The sequence below is a fragment of the Miniopterus natalensis genome, chromosome 1, assembly GCF_054644295.1.
Source record: "Miniopterus natalensis isolate mMinNat1 chromosome 1, mMinNat1.hap1, whole genome shotgun sequence".
NCBI lineage: Eukaryota > Metazoa > Chordata > Mammalia > Chiroptera > Miniopteridae > Miniopterus > Miniopterus natalensis.
In genome coordinates this window covers 35,897,476-35,911,769 of record NC_142081.1, presented here as the reverse complement: position 1 = coordinate 35,911,769, position 14,294 = coordinate 35,897,476, and positions in this window count along the sequence as shown.

The following is a 14,294-nucleotide window of genomic DNA, read 5'->3' as shown; positions in this document are numbered from 1 at the left end:
AAAACCTATTTGAAAAAATGACAGAAAAATTCCCTGACCTGGTGAAGGAAATAGACATACAAGTCCAGGGAGCACAAAGAGCCTTACCCCAGCTCTGGCCAGTGTTGCTCAGTGGTTAGAGCATTGGCCTGCGCAACAAAGGGTCAAGGGCATGTACTTGGGTTGCAGGTTCGATCCCTGGCCCCAGTCAGGGCACATGTGGGAGGCAGCCAATCGATGTGTGTCTCTTACATCAGTGTTTTTCTTTCTCTCTCCCCCTCCCTCCCTTCCTTCCACTCTCTCTAAAAAATCAATGGAAAAAATATCCTTAGGTGAGGATTAATTAAAAAAAAAAAAAAAAAAAGAGGCCCACACCAAGACATCATAATTAAAATGCAAAAGGCTAAAGACAAAGAGAGAATATTAAAAGCAGCAAGAGAAAAGCAGTTAGTTACCTACAAGAGAGCTCCCATAAGACTGTCAGCTGATTTCTCAACAGAAACTTTGCAGGTCAGAGGGATTAGCGAGAAATATTCAAAGTGATGAAAAGCAAGAATCTACAACCAAGATTACTCTGCCCAGCAAAGCTATCACTTAGAATTGAAGGACATATAAAGAGCTTCCCAGACAAGAAAAAGCTAAAGGAGTTCATCACCACCAAGCCAGTATTGCATGAAGTATTTAAGCGTCTTCTATAAGAAGAAGAAGAAAAAGATAAAAAATATGAACAATAAAATGGCAATAAATACATATCTATCAACAAATGACCCTAAAGCAATGTAAATGGAGAAACAATAGAAACAAACTTATAGTTACAGAGAACATTTTGAAGGTTGCCAGATGGGAGGGTGTTTGGGGGCTGGGTGAAAAGGGTGAAGGGATTAAGAAGTTCAAATTGGTTGTTATAGAATAGGCATGAGGATGTAAAGTACAGCATAAAGAATATAGTTAATAATATTCTAATAACTATGTATGGTGTCAGATGGGTCCTAAATTTATCAGAAAGATCACAGTCATACAATGCCTAATCACTGAGGTGTACACCTAAAACTAATATAATATTGTATGTCAACTGTAATTAAAATACTAAAAATGAGTTAAAATTTTTTTAAATTTTATTTTAAAAAAGAAAATAAGCAAGCCATAGCCTGGAAGAAGTGCAAAATGTGTATCTAATAGAGGACTTGTATCCAGAGTAGATAAAGAACTTGACAATTTAATAATAAAGACAACCCACTTTTAAAAAGATATACAAAAAATCTTAAACCAACAACACTTCACAAAGGAAGATATATGAATGGTCAGCAAGTACAGGACAAGTTGCTCAACATCACTAGTCATCAGAAAAATGCAAATTGAAACCACAATGAAGTAGTACTATACACCCATTAGAATGGCTCAGATGTTGGTGAATCTGCAAGCAACTCTTATACATTGCTAGTAAAAATATAAAATAGTACACCTACTTTGCGAAAAGGTTTAGCAGTTTCACATAAAAATCAAACATACACACCTACCCTTTGACTTAGAAATTCCACTCCTAAGAGAAATGGGACACATGTTCACAAAAAGAATGTTCACAGTAGCTTTATTCATCATAGCTCCGGAATGGAAACATCCCAGATGTACATCAATAGGAAAATGGATAAACAAATTGTGGTGTAGTCAGACAAGGAATGGACCACTGACACATTCAACAACATTGGATAAACCTCAAAAACATGCTGAGCAAAAGCAGCCAGACACAAGAGGACATTGTGTGTAATTCCATTTATAGAAATTCTAGAAGAGGCAAAACTAATCTAAGGTGGAAAAAACCCAGAAAGCCAGTAACAGCAGTTGCCTCTGGGGATGGGGAGGAGTGATTGGGAAGGAACATGGAGGCACTGTGTGGGGAGATGGAAATGTTCTGAATCATAAGAGAACTGTGGATTATGTGCATGTACCCATTATCAAATTGTACAGCTGAAATTTGTGTTCATTGCAATGAATGTATATTTTGCCTCAAAAAAACTGCACAAAAATAATTGAGTGAAATGTAGATAGCGGTAAGGATAATGCAAGAATGACAGGATACTGGTAATTGTTGAAACTGTGTGCTGATACATGGGGATTTATTCTATTTATATATGTTTGAATTTCTTACATAATAAAATGTTTTATAAGTGCTTATAAAATATCAAAAGGGAATTGATTGGAAGGATCATGAGTTTTTCTCGTTGCTCTACTTTTCCTGGGCAGCGTGCAATTGTCCATGTTAACGGAGCAGAATAGAGTGCCTTAAGATCACAAACTGTGGAACCATTTATTAACTATGTGGCTTTGAGGAAATTTCTTGATTTCTCCATAGTTCAGGTCCCTCATATGGCTTTGTGAGGTTTAAGTGAAATGAAAAAATGCAAAGTGCTTTGCCAAGTTCTTGCTCAATAAATGTCAGTTGTTATCAGTGGAGGGAAAATGTGGCAAAGATCACTTTAAAAAAACTTCTTATTTGGCTTTGAAAAAAATCTTTTTCTGTTTAACTGAAATGTGACTACCTCTGAAATTTAGGAAATCAACATGATGGGGTCTCACAGGGGAAGGTCTGGCTGAGAAGGAATCAGAAAAGGATTCTTGCCCTTGCAGTGAACTCTTCTACTTTATGTTTACCTTGAGAATTAACACCTAAACTTAATTTCTGTGAGACTGTCTTCAAATTTGTAACATAAAGCTCATAAACTTGTAATGCATACCATCCTGAAATAGGTGGGTTTTTTTCTTGTTTGTTTGCTTTTTGAATTCAAACCTATTTTTTCTTTCGAGAGCACCTGTCCCTGGGAGGTTTTCCATGGGCCAATATTTAAATTGGCTCCGTTTTCTAACTTCAAAACAGCTAGTGGTAGGGAGAGAAGGCTAAGATTTTTGGACCTAAAAATAGCAAAATAAATAATCCCCAGCTGGCTAACAAAAAACAAACAAGTGTGTAACCATGTTCAGCCTCAGGCCTGGAGTACAGTTCGCTCTGACTTTCTTTCCCTAGGACTTGCACCTTGGCGCTGTCACAGTGTTCGAGGCTGACACTCACTGAGGCTGACACTCACTGCCTTTCTGGCCGGGGTGATTTTCCTTCGTCACTGAAGAAATCCGTGTTGAGCTCCTTTCCTGTGCCCCACCCGCAGGCACCGCAGGAAGGATGAGCCCGACCTCTTTGTTCTGCGGCTTCCAGATGGCAGTAAATCACGGTAACTCTCGGGGACACAGAGAGGGCTGTCAGGAAGGCCCCTCCCAGGTGTCATGAGTGTGGACCCCGTCAGATGAGATGGTGTCCGCTGGCCTCTCTCCCTCACTTTACGCAGTGTTGGGCCTTGGTGCGATTTTTCTTTAGGGGCCCTGAGTGGAATTTGCCAGCTAGAGCTGTCTTGGACGACTCGCTTGTGGCGAGCATCTTCCCAAATCCCTTGACGGAAGTTCCTCTGTGCACCACAATATATTTTGCTTAGAAGAGCGGATTTAGGCACATCTGCCCAGGGTCGAGGTTCTCCTCATACCCCGACGGTGTCGCAGAGAGATTCCCAGGCTCGGCAGTCCTGCCGCGTGGCCGTGATTTCTCTCCTGCCCCACCCCCGAGGATGCACTCACGTGCTCATGTCTGTTTCCAGCCTGTCGCCCTCTTCATCCTGAAATGTAAGGAGCGTCTTTTAAAATAGAAGTTGCCCTTCCCATGGGTCTTCCCCATGAATCTTATTTGTAGAAGCTTCAGTGTGTTTTACTCCTCTATCTTGTGCTTTCATAGCACCTTTTTTTGGTTTTGTTTTTTGTTAATCCTCACCGAGGATATTTTTTCCCCATTGATTTTTAGAGAGAGTGGAAGGGAGGGAGGGGGAGAGAGAGAAACATCAATGTGAGAGAGACACATGGATTGGTTGCCTCCCTCATGTGCCCTGACCTGGCCCGGGATCGAACCTGCAACCAGGTACATGCCCTTGACCGGGAAGCAAACCTGAGACCCTCTGTGCATGGGCCAGCGCTCTAACCACTGAACCACACCGAGCAGAGCTTGTAGCACCTTTTTTGTTGTTTTCTCATCTTTGCTCCTCTGCTGCTTTTAAAAACACAAGCATTTATACTAATTAAGTTACAGCTGATGCTTCTTCACATGCTGCATCTTATTTTCCGAGTTCCTTCAGGATGGTTTTTAATGGTTTGTCTCCCTCACATTCTGGTTCCCGACACCTGTACTTCGGATATAGTTGGCTAATTTTAGCTTCATTAGAATAACTCAGATCCATACCACATTACTGCACATGATTTCTCCGTTTCAGTACTTTAATCTGTTTCTTTTTTAAAAATCTGTCTTCTAGGTTTTCACAAATATTTATTGAGCTCCTACCATTTCCTCGTGTTGGGACTGGGATTTTCTCACTGACCCAGACCCTTGCCTCCAGCCCTCCTGCCTTCAGGCCGTCCCCTCCGGGTCTCTGCGTCCTGCCGGCTGGTGTCCCTGGGGCAGGCAGTTTTCCCGGCTGCTCTGGCCCACAGGGCGCTCTGACTCATGAGCGCTTATCGCCTCCATCACTCACTTGGCCGTTAGTCATAAGCCACCCTGTGACACGTATCAAACTCCTCATGCGCTGTCTTCCAGGATTACAAGAGTCTTTCATCTCTGGGCCCTATTTCACTTGATATAGTTAGTATTCTCTTCCTCCAGTGCTCAAATATTAGAATTTATTAAAAAGATAGTATCTCCTTGCTTTCCACTTCTCCACCTTCAGCTTTTTGGCCTTGAGTCCTCCAAGAAAAGTTAATTCCCTTTCTCAAAAGAATATCAATCATGTAGCTTTACCTGCCTTGTGAGGAAGGGATGTGAACTTGTAGATCTCTTGGAACAAAATGAGCTGACTGGCCTCCAATGACTTGTGACCTCTTAGGGACAGAGCTCAACAATTAGTTATTAGCACTGGCCAGTTTGGCTCAGTGGTTGGAGCGCCGGCCCCTGGACTGAAGGGTCCCAGGTTCGAGTGCAGCCAAGGGCATGTGCCTCTGTTGCAGGCTTGATCCCTGGTCGGGGCGCATGCGGGAGGCAACCAAACGATGTGTCTCCCTCACCCTGATGTTTCTCTCTCTCCCTCCCTCCTTCCCTCTCTCTTTCTCCCCCACTCTCTCTGAAAAGCAATGGAAAAAATATCCTCGGGTAAGGATTAAAAAACAAACAAAAAACCCCCAATTAGTTATTAAACACCACTCCCATTTTGAAAAAACAGTTGCCTAACAGATTGCAAAACACTAGGCCCCAGGCTTTTACAGAGCACAGCTTCTTAGGGCAGTTTCTCAGAATATAAATCAAGGGCAAGGTTTAGAATCCAATCTGCTAGGCTTAGAAATCATTTTTGTTTATAGAGATCAACAAAGTTTGATCTCAAGCAGTTCTGGGGACTAGAGGAAACATTGTTCACTCATGTTATTTGCCCAAAACAAAACAAAAACAAAAACAAAAGCCCACCAACAACACAACCCCCACAACTCTAGAAGTTCTACATTCCACAGATTGTCTTAACCTGTAAAGATGAAAGAAAACATCTGTCCAGTTGTCTCCCTTAAGATCTTCCTAGGAGGAATTCTGAGCATGTGAAAGGAGTCAAGTTCACAGTGTAGGCCTCTGTCTATAGTGCCCTAAGGTCTGGACCAGGCTTTGCAAGGGACTTAGTTCCGGCTTCCTGCTAAGAATAACTAGAAGGCATTTTCTCTTCATTATGTGGCTGCTTTCAACAACATTTATGAGAAAGCAAAAGGAAGTTTCTAAACTACTGCCAGATGGCACGTACTTGTAGCGCTCAAATGAAACTAAAACCCAATCAGAAAGAAACAGAACATTCTGAGGACAAGACATTCGGGCCTCTCTTGAGAACACCTGACACAGGCATTTCCAAACCCTCCATGAAGACACATAGACTGACTGTACAAAATTATTTCTTGAGTTTGAGGTTAGAAATAAAAGTCAAACCTGTGTGACAAAGAGGACCTCAACAACTGTCCCCCATTTACTGCCTATCCTTTGCTCTTAAGTGTCTTCCCTGTTGAGGCTGTTTTTGAAGAGCTAGCTTACTTTTCCCTATCTTTGGTACAGATAAACTGGTATTGTCATCCTCTGGTAAAATGATGGCTTTTCAAAATACAGTTGGCCCTTGAACGACACAGGTTTACTTACATGCAGATTTTTCCAATAAATATACAGTTGACCCTTCATATCCCTGGATTTTGCATCCGCATATTCAACCAGCTGCGGATGGAAAACACTGTTTTCTTTTCCTTTTCTTTTTTTGAAGGCAGAATTTATTATTCTAAGAATCATGTTTCTTTACCTTTTTAAAAAAAATTACAGTTTATATTCAATATTATTTTGTATCAGTTTCAGGTGTACAGCATAATGGTTAGGCACTCGTATACTTTTATAAAGTGTTCCCCCCAATATATCCAGTACTCAACAGGCACCGTACATAGTTACTACAATATTATTGACTATATTCCCTATACTGTGACTATTCTGTGACTGCCAATTTGTACTTCTTAATCCCTTCACCTTTTTCACTCTATGGCCCCAACCCTTTCTCTCCTCAGGCAACCATCAACTTTTCTATGAGTCTGTTTCTATTTTGTTTGTTTATTGTGTTCTTTAGATTTCACTTAGCATGTATAATACCCTCTAAGTCCATCCATGCTGTTGCAAATGGTAAGATTTCATTCTTTTTTATGGCCAAGTAATATTCCTCTGTGTGTGTGTGTGTGTGTGTGTGTGTATCTGTGTGTGTGTGTGTGTGTGTGTGTGTGTGTGTGGTGTGTACACACACACACCACAGCTTTTTTTCCACTTCTTTACTGCTGGGCATTTGGGTTGCTTCCATATCTTGGCTATTGCAGATAGTGCTGCAGTGAACATAGGGGTGCATAATATTCTTTTGAATTAGTGTTTTGGGTTGCTTCAGATATATACCCAGAAGTGGAATCACTGGGTCGTTAGGCAGTTCCATTTTTAATTCTTTGAGGAAACTCCATACGGTTTTCCATAGTGACTGCACCAATCTACATTTTTATCAACAGTGCATGAAGTTCCCCTTTTCTCCACATACTTGCCAACGCTTATGATTTATTGAGAGAGCCATTCTGACAGTGTGAAGTGGTATCTCATTTTGGTTTTAACTTTCATTTCTCTGATGATTGGTGACATTGAGCATTTTTTCATGTGCCTATTGGCCATCTGCATGTGTTCAGGGAAGAATTGTCTATTCAGTTCCTCTACCCACTTTTTAATTGGATTTTTTTTTTTGGTGTTGAGTTGTATAAGTTCTATATAAATTTTGGATATTAACCCATTATCAGATATATTTTCTCCCATTCAGTGGGTTTGTCTTTTTGTTTTGTTGATAGTTTCCTGTGCTGTGCAAAAACTTTTTAAATTTATGTAGTCCTATTTGTTTATTTTTTCTTTTGTTCCCCTTGCCTGAGGAGATATGTCAGAAAAAAATATTGCTAAGAGAAATGTCAGAGATTTTACTGCCTATGTTTTCTTCTAGGAGGTTTATGGTTTTGAGTCTTACATTAAAATCTTTAATCCATTTTGAATTTATTTTTTATGATGTAAGAAAGTGGTCTAGTTTCATTTTTTTGCATGTTATCTGTTCAATTTTCCCATCATTTATTGAATACACTCTCTTTACCCCTGTATGTTCTTGCCTCCTTTGTCATTTATTAATTGAACATATAGGGGTGGGTTTATTTCTGAACACTCCATTCTGTTCCATTGATCTTTGTGTGTGTTTTTATGCCAGTACCATGCTGTTATGATTACCATATCTGTAGTATAGTTTGATATCAGGTAACGTGATACTTCCAACTATGTTCTTTCTCAAGACTGCTGTGCCTCTTTGGGGTCTTTTGTGGTTCCATATAATTTTTTTGGATTATTTGTTCTAGTTCTAGAAAAACACCATTGGTATTTTGATAGGAATTGCATTGAATTTATAGATTGCTTTGGGTAGTATGGGCATTTTAATGATGTTAATCCTTCCTATCCATGAATATGGTATATGCTTCCATTTATTTGTGTCTTCAGTTTCTTTCTTCAGTGTCTTCTGAGTAAAGGTCTTTTACCTCTTTGGTTAGATTTATTCCTAGGTTTTTGTTTGTTTGTTTGTTTTGATGTAATTGTAAATGGGATTGTTTTCCTAGTTTCCCTTTCTGATAGTTCATTTCTGGTGTATAAAAATGCAACCAATTTCTGCATATTTATTTTGTATCCTGCTACTATACTGAATTCATATATCAGTTCTAGTAGCTTTTTGGTGGAATCTTTAGGGTCTCTATATAGTATCATGTCATCTGCAAATAGTGACAGTTTTACTTTGTTTCCAATTTAGATAAATTTTATTTCTTCTTCTTGTCTGATTACTGTGGCTAGGACTTCCTGAAAATACTGTTTTAATTCATGGTTGGTTAAATCCATGGATGCAGAGGGCTGACTATATGCATTGATTTATGCCATTTATATAAGGGACTTGAGTATCCACGGATTTTTGTATCCGCAAGGTGGTGGGGCAGGGGAGAATGGTGGTGTCCTGGAACCAATCCTGAGGGATGACTGGTAGTTAAGTTTTTGGGGAGTGAAAAGTTATATGTGTTTTTTCAACTCCACAGATGGTTGGCACCCCAACCCCTACATTATTCAAGGTCAACTGTTTACCCTTATAAGAAAATTTTATATCTTGTTTAGTCCATGATATTATGTGTCTTTTCCATTCTCACTGAACCTACGCTGAACTGATAGTTTTACTGATCAAATTTTTTTTTTGAAGTCTTCTGTTTTACTGTAATCACTCCATACTCTGGTACTTTCTGTATGAACCAGGAACATTTAAACAAACCAAAATAGATTCTGGGTATTCAAGATTATCCTGCTATATAGCAGTGGTCTTTATCTACCTTTCCCATCCTGTTGACTTTGTGTTCATACATTTATAAAGCTCTCTCAAATTGTGTAAACCTAATTTCTTGAGAATCAACAACTTGTTCAGCATTCCTATTTCATAAAGTCTGCATCTATATACAGAAGGCTAGATCTAAAGCACAGGGACACCTATGATATTCATCCAGGTGCCAAGAGTAGATGTCAAGCAAGTTCCTTGATTCCTCTGCTATGACTTGGATGGTTTAATAAGATTTGGGTTGACAAATTCACAACTGCTTATGAGTAATAACACTGTGATGTGTATACTGACCAGAGCCTTGAGCTTAAAGTTGATTTTCTAATTAAGCTGGTCTGTTCTTCTCCTCTTGTCCAGTCCCTTTTGTGACCAACGCACATTTATAGAATAACAGTGCAGCCTGTGAGCATGAAACAACACAAAGCCACAAGACCACAGGGGACTGAACCCCTGACCCTGGGCTCATTAGCTCCATTCTTAAACCAGGGCAGCCGAACAGTCAGTCAATTAGCTATTCACTTGGCAGCAGGGGCCAGGCTCATGTGCTGGTCTAGTTCAGACCCAGTAAAGTACATATATCAAAAGGGCAGAGTGGCAGCTGTCAAGAGCAAGACTCCCTTCCTTAGGCAACAATGACTTTCAGTGTCATACTGTTTCACACTGGACTACTAGTGAAGCTGAACAGTTTTCCATAGGTTTTTGAGGCCATTAGTTTTCCTCTTTTGTGAAGTACCCATTCCAGTGTTTGTCCATTTTTCTTTTGGCCTGATCAGTTGAGCATGTGTGTGTGTTTATATTCTAGATGCTAATCCTTTGTCCATTTTGTGTTGCAAATATCTTCTCCCAATTTGATTTGCCTTTTTAAACTTTATAATCTACAGTTCTCGTTTTAATGTGCTTTGTTTTATGCCTTAATACACAAAATCTTTCCTCAATGTCATATAAATGCTCTCTTATGTCATCTTTTAATAGTTTTAGGTTTACTCCTCTCATTTAAGTTTTTAATCCATTTGGACTACAACATACATATATATGAGATAGTGACATTCCTTTGTTTCATAAATTAACTGCCCGCACCATTCATTGGAAGGCCTTCCGTTTCATCCAGGTCTGCAAGGCTGGCTCTCAGAAATGAAGTTTCCATATGTGTGCATGTTTGTTTCTGGAGTCTCCATTTGGACTCTGGCCATTTTATTCATCTCCGTGCCAACATTACACTTTTAACATAGTTTATACTGACTTCTTGCTGTCTGCTAAGGCTACTCCCCCCACCTGTTGTTCTTTAGGTGTGCTTTGGCTATTATTGGCTGTTTGCTCTCCTGGAATAGAAGAAATGCTGTTTTCCAAGTGTTCCTTCTCAGAGCTAATTGAATTTATAATTAGGTAAGGAAGATAAAAACAAGATTTAGATGTGCTGATCAGTAAACCTAAGAGTAAATATGTTTACTTGATTTTTACTTGATTATAAAGTTCTCAACATTTAGATTTGAGAATTTATGTTCATATAAAGTTTTCTTCATCATGCAATATCTACAAACCATATTAATACAGATATGTTCAACCCGTTTGGTTGGTTGTGCTGTTTTTATCACAAATTTAATTAACATTGAACTTGGACCACTTCCCTGAACAGTAATGCAGATAATGCCTGGCCAGCGAAGCCACATGAGACTATAATTAGATCTCATGAAATAATGGTCTCAAATTATTTTAAGTGCTTGTAATTTTTAGTATATGTAGGCTCATGCGTAAATTTAAAATGGGAAACTCAACTAGGGGTATGTGTGTGCTGGTAACTGTTTACTAAGGGAACAGAGACTTTTAATGTACACATTCAGCCTGGGAAACTCTGCATTGTTTATTAAATAAAACAAGAGGAATCAGCACATGGGAAATAGGGTCACCAGATAAGGCTTTTTTTTGCTACTCCGTTTCCTGTCCTGGGTGGCTCTGTGTGTGATCCCCACTGAGAATTTCATTCCTCTTACCAGGCTGAAAATTTCCCATTTCCTGTCACACTCTCTCCCCTACCTCCCCCATTCTTTTTTTTCCTTCGTTTTTGTTCTTCCCTCATTCTTGAGCTGCTAAACCAAAGCAGTTCAAATAGATACACAGTTAATTTGTTGAAGAGCACAGAGGTTTTGGTAAACAGCTTCTTCTGGGTATTACTACGTAGAGATGACTGGAACTCTAGCAGCAGAGTAAGGCCATATCGTATGTTAGGTCTACACCCATAGAGCAAGTCAGCTCGGCCCTGCGTGTCTTCACAGCTACATAGCTACAAAAGAAGGGATGTGCTGCAATAGCTACAGAAACGTTTGTTATCGGAGGTGGCACGATTTTTAGAATAAAGCAGAGCATAGAAGGCAGCTGTGCAGGATTATGCTTTTAGGAGATGCATTCAGGATCGGTGAAGATACTGTCACAAAGGGATGGATTTTAGGAAGCCCTGTTCTCTTATTTTCTGAATTAGCAGAGTGGTGGAAATATTACCATGTTTTAAGTCATTAGTGTAGAAACAGCAGCAGCCCTTGTCAGACTTATAGATGGTAGAAATAGTTAGGAAAAGCATAGGCTAGGGATGCATTACAGAGGATTAAAAAACCCGAAAAACGGAACACCTGATGTTTTACTGGGAAACTACCATATTTGATGTAGGTACAGTGTTGCGTACTTGAAACATTTAGCTCTGTAAGGTATTTCTCCAGATAAAAGAGTCAGGAGCCCAGGTTGGTCTGATCCCACTTCATCACTAACTGATAACTAACTAAAAGCACCTTAATAAGATTTTTAACAACAAAAGGGACAAATGCAGTCTGCCACATCGTTGCTTTTTGGTCTGTGTGAGGGCAAAGGCCAAGAACGGCAAGTGGCCTTCCTTCTACCAAGTTCATTTCTCTAGGGCAGTGGATGTTAAGTAGATGGTGGGAATCCCTTCATAATAGATACATTATCAAATCACCAAGATGTACTTTAAACATCTTACAGTTTTGTCCACTAGACCTCAGTAAAGCTGGGCGGGGGAAAGTTCATGACTCTAGGTCCTTGACTTTTAAAGTTCAAGGCTGTGTAAAAATAATTTGTAGCAAGTTAAGATTACTGATTAACTACATCAGGGGCTTCCAGGTGTCTAACCTGCTGACTTAGGAAAGTCCAGGGAAGCATGGTTGGTCCACATGACACTGGGTCACACACAGCAGACTCCTGGGACTGCGTCTCTGGAGGCCCAGCCTGTGTTCTCTTCACAGACTAATGTCTCTGTAGAGAGACCACCACCAATAAGTTTTCTTAGGATTCATGAAGGGTTTATTTTTAATTTTTATTTTTTTCAATTACAGTTGACATACAATATTACAGGGTGGGGCAAAAGTAGGTTTACAGTTGTAAATACACGAAACAGAGTTTATTCTTGTATTTTTATTGATTATTGTATTTTCCATATGAACAACTGTAAACCTACTTCTGCTCAACCCTGATACTAGTTTCAGGTGCACAGCATAGTGATTAGACATTTACATACCTTATAAAGTGATCACCTTAATAAGTGTAGTGCCCATCTGATACCGTATTTACTAGTGACTGACTGCATTCCCTATGCTGTACTATACATCCTTGTGACTATTTTTATAACTGGCGATTTGGACTTCTTAATCCCTTCACCTTTTTCACCCATCCCCCCAACCACCCTCCCATCTGGTGACCATCAATTTGTTCTCTGTATCTATGAGTTTGTCTGTTTTGTTTAGATTCCACATATATGCAAAATCATACAGTATTCGTCTGTCTTATTTCACTTAGCATAACCTTTCGGCCCGACCACGTCGCATATAGCACGATTCCATTCCTTTTATGGCTAATATTCCATTGTATGTATCTACATCTTTATCCATCCATTGATAAACACCTAGGTTGCTTCCTATCTTGGCTATTGTAACTAATGCTGCAATCGCCCTGGCTGGTGGGCTCAGTTGGTTGGAGCGTCCCGTACACTGGAGGGTGGTAGGTTTGATTCCTGGTCAGGGCACATACCCAGGTTTCGGGTTCGATTCCCCAGTTGGGGCACGTGCGGGAGGCAACTGATCACTGTTTCTCTCTCACATTGATGTTTCACTGGCTTTCTCCCTTCCTCTCTAAAAACTCATAAAATAATAATGCTGCAGTGAGCATAGGGGTGCATACATCCTTTTGAATTAGTGTTTGGATCTCTTCAGATAAATACCCAGCAGTGGGCTTGTTTGGCCATATGGTTGTTCTATTTTTAATTTTTTGAGGAATGAAGGGTTTATCTTTAATAGTACTGAATAGGGAGATAGAAATCTGAGTTTACTTCGAGCTCTGCTCCTGCACTAATTATAGCTGTGTGACTTCAAACAGGTCACATGGCCTCCTTGAGACTCATCTATAAAATGAGGAGGCTGGATTGTATGACTCTTTTTTTTTTTTAGCAGATAGTTTCATCCTTATTTTATTTTATTTTTAAACATATCTTTATTGATTTCAGAGAGAGGAAAGGAGGGGGAGAGAGAGAGATAGAAACATCAATGATGAGAGGGTCATTGATCGGCTGCCTAGCCCGCAACCCGGGCATGTGCCCTGACAGGGAATCGAACCCCTATCTCCTGGATCCTAGGTCAGTGCTCAACTGCTGAGTCACGCCTGGCTGGGCTGGATTGTATGACTCTTTAGAAGAGCTAATATATGTGAAAGAACTTAGCAAAACCCATAATGCATAGTTGCCGTGCAAAAAACATGTTCGTTTCCTCCGTACTAAACTGTACTGAGGCTGTAAAAATTCTAAGTTATAATAATTCCTTGATTTCCAAAATAACCATCATTACATTCAATGGACAAATATGTAACGGCCCTAGGTAGAAACCAAGTGGCTCAGACCCAGTTCTCAAGAAACTAATCATTTGTTCGGGACAGTAGGATATACTCAATCCTAATAAGGACGGCTGTGCATAAGTTCCATCAAGGACCAAACTCAATGGCAGTTTAGAGGAGTAAGAGAAAATTTCTGGCTGCAAGGAAACTTGGAAGTATTAATGGAAGAAAGAGCACTTGAGCTCCTTCTAAAATGCTAGAAAGCTGAGGTTTGGACAGGTAGAGCCTGAAGGTTTGGGATGAAGGCGCCCCAGGTCTGGAGATGGGCGAGTGCAAAGCGTGCTGGGAACATATGATCTGTCCAGTTTGACTGCAGTGCAGAGATAAGGAAACAGGAGCTGGGAGCCACCACGGAGACCTCAGGGCACCTGACGAAGGACTTTGGCATCTATGCTGCAGGCGACCAGGAGGGATGGGGCTGAAACAGCTGGTGCTGACTCATCTCAAAACTGCTGGGAGGGCAGGGGGCGAACCAGA